The following is a 7,705-nucleotide window of genomic DNA, read 5'->3' as shown; positions in this document are numbered from 1 at the left end:
TTGACCCGGCCCCAGGGGGACTTTGAGCGTGCAGAAGGCAGGGAGCATCTCCGAGTGTACCGCCAGACTCTTATGGCAGGCCTCCGAGCAGCTGCCCGGAGACCAAGGAATTTGGCTAAGATAAAGTTGTTCAGGGATTGGTTTTGGCTATGGAGATTAAATGAAAATTACGCTGCGAATACAATCCCCAGAGCTCGGGTCAAGTAAAAAGGATGACTCGGACCCTAAAGGAAACATTGGCAAAATTGGCAATAGAGACTGGCGGGGACTGGGTGGCTCTCCTTCCTTATGCCCTTTTATTGTTTATGGGGTCCCTCCGCCGACCCCCTATAGAATCGGTCCAACTGTTTTTATAAACTAGTAAATTTTATATTGTAATATCTAATTCATGACTAAAGACTCTCACTGTGTCTGTCTTAATATGTCTTGGTATGTCTTTGTCTCTGAGTAATATTTTTGAAGTTAATTTGTAAATGAGCTCTATTTAATTGGCTTTAAAAAGGGTAAGCGCTTACAAATCAAATAATTCTAAATTAAATAATAAATTCCAGGTTCATGTAAACTGGAAAATATTCAGTATTAAATATCTGATATTAATGTTTGTTGATCTATCTAATATAGACATGTCTATGAGTCATCAACATTAAGCATATTCTCACTGTCCCTAGGTTTAAGTTAAATGTTGCTATATTGTTATATCTGTTACAAGTTTGTTGACAAAGAAATTACCTTGAGTGAAAAAAAAAAAAACTTCTAAAAAATGTAAATGAGACATGAGCTTTTAGATAAACTCTATTAAGATTAAAAATGTCTGTCTAAAACAGTTTCTCTAGATTTTGGTAACCTGAATTTCTAAGGTTGTGCTAAATTAAGTAACAAAAGTTTATTGAATAGCTAGGTCATTTCCAAATAAAATAAGATTCTGAAACAGTCACTACTGAATACTAACTTCCAGAAAAACTAAAGATTTAAGACTATTAATAAATAATGTTTGATGCCATCCTGAGATGTTTGCTAAAATTTTTTAAGTTATCACTGGTATTTATGTTCACCAATTTATAGAATGCTAATATAAAGGTCAATTCTTGGTTGCTTAAGGAAAGTAAGATGTGTGTGTTCAGTAAAAAGGTATGAAAAATGAAGTTACATTTTATGAAGGAAAAAGGTAGTAGGTCTGACTTACAGTTGGCTGTTCCAGGATGGGAGAACAAATGAGTACAGAAAGTGATAAAATGGTTTTGTGGAAAGTGGACCCCAAGGAAAGAGTTTTGTGTATAAACAAAGGTTTTTTTGAGATGTTAAACTGCATTTGACAATAGATTTAAGTTTATTTGTCTCTTAAGTGGTGTGTTCTATATTTGCCTCTGAAATCCTATATTGTTACTATGGCTGAGTGAATAGCTATTGTTTCACAGTGACCTATAATCCCATCTGACTGAGTGCTCTAAACCTTTCTGATATTTGTTGACAAAACTTCCTAAATCAATCTGATGAAGCACTTTTGGCTTCTAGCTGACTTTGGGATGCTTCAGAGGGCCCCTGAAACATCCCAAAGGGAGATATTACACTAATTGGGTTCAACTTCCATGTTAAATTATATGGGAAGTATTGTCAAGTGAATAATAAGTCTCGGGTATATTGTATGGTAAATGTTAATAATACATATATCTTAGAAACAATTTATATATAAATTCTGATATATTCAGGTAAAATGTTGCAATAATCCTGATTACTATCTTAAAGTGTTGTCACAGCACTAACCAAGTTTCTTGTGAAAATGCTTCCTCTTCCAGAAGATTTATAAAAAGGACTTTTGGATAAATACAAGTTTCTGAACTGGGTAAGAAATTTAAAGATTCTAGTGAGAAACCTGATGACTGTACAAAGGTTAACAAAAGGACTGAATGAACTGGCAAATATGCTTATAACTTTTATGGTTTCTGAAAAATTACTGGTTTGAATCTGTGTTTTCCAGATTTTAGGAAACCTTCCCCTCAAATTAATTATGACTTAACAGTAATTTGGTAAAATGATATTTAATAGACAAATTGAAGCATTTAACATTTTTCTCTGTCTGACCCCTTCAGAGACTGGAAACTCTTAGGCTTCCAGTAACTTTATCAGATAAACTAAGAAGGTTATCTCACTAATAGGTACAGAAATCTCAGTTTTGGAGACCTTAAGAAAGGGAGGAATTCACTCACATCTGTTAGGCAAAATCTGTGATAAGCCTTTGAGATGACTTTCCTAGCCCTGAAAGGTTTTAAAGTCAAGTTAAAGACTCCATAAAGGTTTCAGGAAAGCAAAAAAAAAAAAAAAAAGGTCTATGGTTATATAAATAATCAGGTCAAGTTTATTGAGAACAGATTTTGTAAATAAGTCTTAATTTGGTTATATTTCATAAAAATGAGGGTGATTTAGGGAGAAAAAGATGTTTCAATGAATGTTGAATCCCAGTTTGTTAATGGAAGTCTGTATCTACTAAGACTCATTTCCTGAATGATCTTTGCTGTTAAGTGATATTAATATGGGATTTGGTTGAGTTCTTGAAGAGCACTCTAGGTTTGTTTCTGAAGTTTGTCTCAGTGATCTATCTTTGGATGAAGATCAAATGCCTCATGACCTGCAACCAGGACTGGAAAAAGACATAATTTAAGGGACTGTCTCCAACCTGGATGGAAGGACATTTTTCAGAAGAAGCTACACTACACCAGGATGAGAAGACGATGACATCAGAGGTAGACAGCTTGCCCAAGATGCTGGACCTGATTCGTATGATCATTTATAATGTTTTCTTGACTTCTTAGACCTCTGCATATAAATCAAATGCTTTTCTACCATAGGCCTGATCCTATGCTAGTTTTAGAAATTAATCCAATTGTCTGGTTTGTAGACATGTAAAAGCTCATTCTGCTTATACAAAAACTCTGTTAGACTTGTGCCATCCTAATGTCCTTAAACCATGGCAACAGTCTGTTTCTAAATTGGAAAATGAAAAACAATAGCTGGAAATCAGAGTCAGGGATATGGGAAATCCAAGAGGGCTGCTTGGCTTTTCCCAGCTCCCTGACAAACCTCATTTTTTATTTGATGGGTTAAAGCCTCCCTGGCTACAGGGCCTCCATAATGAAAAATCATGGAATATTAAGTTTTGTTAACTGTTAAATTAAGTTTATAGTTTTGTTAATGTCTAGTGTTTACTAAGACTCACTGCTGAGACAGTTCCTTGTTACGTGATACTGCTAAAAGATTTAATTAAGTTATTAAAAAGGACATTCTAGGTTAGTTTCTAAGGCTTAGCTCAGTAACCAATCTTCAGTAAAGCTCAGATGCTCCATAATGTACAATCAGGAGATGGCAAGAGTGAACGTCGACATTCTAGGAATCAGTGAATTAAAATGGACTGGAATGGGTGAATTTAACTCGGATGACCATTATATCTACTACTGTGGGCAGGAATCCCTTAGAAGAAATGGAGTAGCCATCATGGTCAACAAAAGAGTCCGAAATGCAGTACTTGGATGCAATCTTAAAAATGACAGGATGATTTCTGTTCGTTTCCAAGGCAAACCATTCAATATTACAGTAATCCAGGCCTATGCCCCAACCAGTAATGCTGAAGAAGCCGAAGTTAATCGGTTCTATGAAGACCTACAAGACCTTTTAGAACTAACACCCAAAAAAGATGTCCTTTTCATTCTAGGGGACTGGAATGCAAAAGTAGGAAGTCAAGAAACACCTGGAGTAACTGGCAAATTTGGCCTTGGAGCACGGAATGAAGCGGGGCAAAGGCTAATAGAGTTTTGTCAAGAGAATGCACTGGTCATAGCAAACACCCTCTTCCAACAACACAAGAGAAGACTCTACACATGGACATCACCAGATGGTCAACACCGAAATCAGATTGATTATATTCTTTGCAACCAAAGATGGAGAAGCTGTATACAGTTAGCAAAAACAAGACCAGGAGCTGACTGTGGCTCAGATCATGAACTCCTTATTGCGAAGTTCAGACTTAAATTGAAGAAAGTAGGGAAAACCACTAGACCATTCAGATATGACCTCAATCAAATCCCTTATGATTATACAGTGGAAGTGAGAAATAGATTTAAGGGACTAGATCTGATTGATAGAGTGCCTGATGAACTCTGGACGGAGGTTCGTGACATTGTACAGGAGACAGGGACCAAGACCATCCCCATGGAAAAGAAATGCAAAAGAGCGAAATGGCTGTCTGAGGAGGCCTTACAAATAGCTGTAAAAAGAAGAGAGGCGAAAAGCAAAGGAGAAAAGGAAAGATATAAGCATCTGAATGCAGAGTTCCAAAGAATAGCAAGGAGAGATAAGAAAGCCTTCCTCAGTGATCAATGCAAAGAAATAGAGGAAAACAACAGAATAGGAAAAACAAGAGACCTCTTCAAGAAAATTAGAGATTCCAAGGGAACTTTTCATGCAAAGATGGGCTCGATAAAGGACAGAAATGGTATGGACCTAACAGAAGCAGAAGATATTAAGAAGAGGTGGCAGGAATACACAGAAGAACTGTACAAAAAAGATCTTCACGACCAAGATAGTCACGATAATGTGATCACTGACCTAGAGCCAGACATCTTGGAATGTGAAGTCAAGTGGGCCTTAGAAAGCATCACTACGAACAAAGCTAGTGGAGGTGATGGAATTCCAGTTGAGCTATTTCAAGTCTTGAAAGATGATGCTGTGAAAGTGCTGCACTCAATATGCCAGCAGATTTGGAAAACTCAGCAGTGGCCACAGGACTGGAAGAGGTCAGTCTTCATTCCAATCCCAAAGAAAGGGAATGCCAAAGAATGCTCAAACTACCGCACAATTGCACTCATCTCACATGCTAGTAAAGTCATGCTCAAAATTCTCCAAGCCAGGCTTCAGCAGTATGTAAACCGTGAACTCCCAGATGTTCAAGCAGGTTTTAGAAAAGGCAGAGGCACCAGAGATCAAATTGCCAACATCCGCTGGATCATGGAGAAAGCAAGAGAGTTTCAGAAAAACATCTATTTCTGCTTCATTGACTATGCCAAAGCCTTTGACTGTGTGGATCACAATAAACTGTGGAACATTCTGAAAGAGATGGGAATCCCAGACCACCTGACCTGCCTCTTGAGAAACCTGTATGCAGGTCAGGAAGCAACAGTTAGAACCAGTCATGGAACAACAGACTGGTTCCAAATAGGAAAAGGTGTACGTCAAGGTTGTATATTGTCACCTTGCTTATTTAACTTATATGCAGAGTACATCATGAGGAACGCTGGGCTGGAAGAAGCACAGGCTGGAATCAAGATTGCTGGGAGAAATATCAATAACCTCAGATATGCAGATGACACTACCCTTATGGCAGAAAGTGAAGAAGAACTCAAAAGCCTCTTGATGAAAGTGAAAGAGGAGAGTGAAAAGGTTGGCTTGAAGCTCAACATTCAGAAAACAAAGATCATGGCATCTGGTCCCATCACTTCATGGGAAATAGATGGAAAAACAGTGGAAACAGTGTCAGACTTTGTTTTTTTGGGCTCCAAAATCACTGCAGATGCTGATTGCAGCCATGAAATTAAAAGACGCTTGCTCCTTGGAAGGAAAGTTATGACCAACCTTGATAGTATATTAAAAAGCAGAGACATTACTTTGCCGACCAAGGTCCGTCTAGTCAAGGCAATGGTTTTTCCCGTGGTCATGTATGGATGTGAGAGTTGGACTGTGAAGAAAGCTGATCGCCGAAGAATCGATGCTTTTGAACTGTGGTGTTGGAGAAGACTCTTGAGAGTCCCTTATACTGCAAGGAGATCCAACCAGTCCATTCTAAAGGAGATCAATCCTGGATGTTCATTGGAGGGACTGATGCTAAAGCTGAAACTCCAATACTTTGGCCACCTCATGAGACGAGTTGACTCACTGGAAAAGACTCTGATGCTGGGAAAGGTTGGGGGCGGGAGGAGAAGGGGACGACGGAGAATGAGATGGCTGGATGGCATCACCGATTCTGTGGACATGAGTTTGAGTGAACTCCGGGAGTTGGTGATGGACAGGGAGGCCTGGCGTGCTGTGATTCATGGGGTCGCGGAGAGTCGGACACGACTGAGCGACTGAACTGAACTGAACTGATAGTAGTTAAACAAATGAAGTCAGGTGACTTGGGGTATACCAGGCTTTATTTAATAAAAGTTCTTGACTTATAACTCTTATTTTACTAATAACTGCTAGCTATGGCTGTGTTACTTTCTATGTCACTTGTTTCACTGAGCCTGCAATATAATGCTGATATGCAGTTCCATATGAGATCAATAATTGTAATAATGTGACTCTGGGTATGAGAAAAAGCAACAAGAGGGAATATTTTCCTGGACCAGGAGGCTAGTAAGACAGTGGTCCAGAGACTTTTGCTACTTGCAAGGCCTGGTCCAATTTTAGCACACTGAGTGGCCCATCGCTTCCCTAGACCTGGGAATGAGCCTTCCCAGCAACGCGGGACACAATGGCCATGAAATGGTGTCACATGGTCAGGTATGTGGCTATGAAGGGACCCTGCTGACTGGAAGTTGGTACTTGCCAGCTGCCTCTACAAAGATTATGTCATGACCATTGCAAGCTGCTGACCTTCAACACCCCCTGAAAGAAGTTCAGGGTGAAAATCAGGAATGAGGCACTCTGTGCTCTGAAAAAACTGGCAGAACAGACCTTCAGATAGTCAGATCTTTTCAGAAAAAGGTTTTATGAGTTCCAATTCTTGCATCTTCTCATACCTAGAAAAACACTAACGTCATTAATGGTGACATCTGCTTTGGCTATTAAAAAAAATTTTTTTTTTTTTTTTAACAATTAAAACTCAGAATAGAGTAGCTATGGTTCAGACATCCTGGGAAATAACTATTTCCCAGATATCCTGAAAAATGATATTATGGGTGTGATTTCAGATTAGACGCTGTGACCTAATGTAGAACTTAATGCTCCTATAATACATTTTTGCTTCTGTAATTTGCTTGCTGCTTGTAAAACCATTTTAAGATAAGGTTGTTTTTAAGTAAAGATTCCTAAAATTGTTTTTGAGGAAGGATGTATAATGATCCCTGGATCAAACTCTACCCACGGAGGAAGATTCCTCCGTTTGAACAACAGAAAAGGGGGCAATGTAAGAATGGGTTAGCATAAGAACGGCCATCTTAGAGGCCGGAAAAACCATTTTTACTGAGTATGCGACTTGAGGGAAGAAGAACTAGATAAAACCTGGGAGACAAGTTAATCTTAAGTACCAGGAAGGCAAGTTAATCTTAAACACCAAGGATGTGGGCGGCTTCGACACTGAAAATTAGGTAAACAGGTCTGATAAAATTATCTCCTTAAGACCCCAGGAGAGAGATAGGCACAGCTGTGTGTGTGTGTAATGAAAAAATTCCTGTGAGTTAGGTAATTTAGAAATATCATGATTCGAAAATGCTATATAACCCCTTGGCTCTGAGTGCTCGGGGTCCTTGTTGTAACCTGCTGCGTCGGGCGGACACTTGGACCCCAGCTAGCTGGAAATAAACCTCGCTGTGTGTCTTGCATTATCGTGAGTGTCCTCTGTTCCTTTGAGGGAAGGGCGACTCCTGACTCTAACAGTACTCACATGCCTTATTCATAAAAATTCAGCATTTCCCTCTCTCCTTGGAGCGTCTTCATATATGCTCCCCTGCCGCTGTGT

General features: G+C 39.1%; 1 long non-coding RNA gene across 1 annotated transcript in view; it reads left to right on the top strand.

Annotated features, from left to right (window-relative positions):
* Positions 1-2,657: 2,657 nt before the first annotated feature.
* LOC148775808 (uncharacterized) overlaps positions 2,658-7,705 on the top strand; it is a 31,365-nt gene continuing 26,317 nt past the window's right edge. Inside the window, exon 1 of the long non-coding RNA XR_016038931.1 lies at positions 2,658-2,772. This is a non-coding gene — a long non-coding RNA (uncharacterized LOC148775808). The remainder of the gene's footprint in view (positions 2,773-7,705) is intronic.

This window comes from Moschus berezovskii, chromosome 13, assembly GCF_049115385.1.
Source record: "Moschus berezovskii isolate FMDL1 chromosome 13, NW_MosBer_1.0, whole genome shotgun sequence".
NCBI classification, from domain to species: domain Eukaryota; kingdom Metazoa; phylum Chordata; class Mammalia; order Artiodactyla; family Moschidae; genus Moschus; species Moschus berezovskii.
The sequence above is the reverse complement of the archived record's forward strand: the minus strand, read 5'-3'. Positions and strand labels throughout refer to the sequence as shown.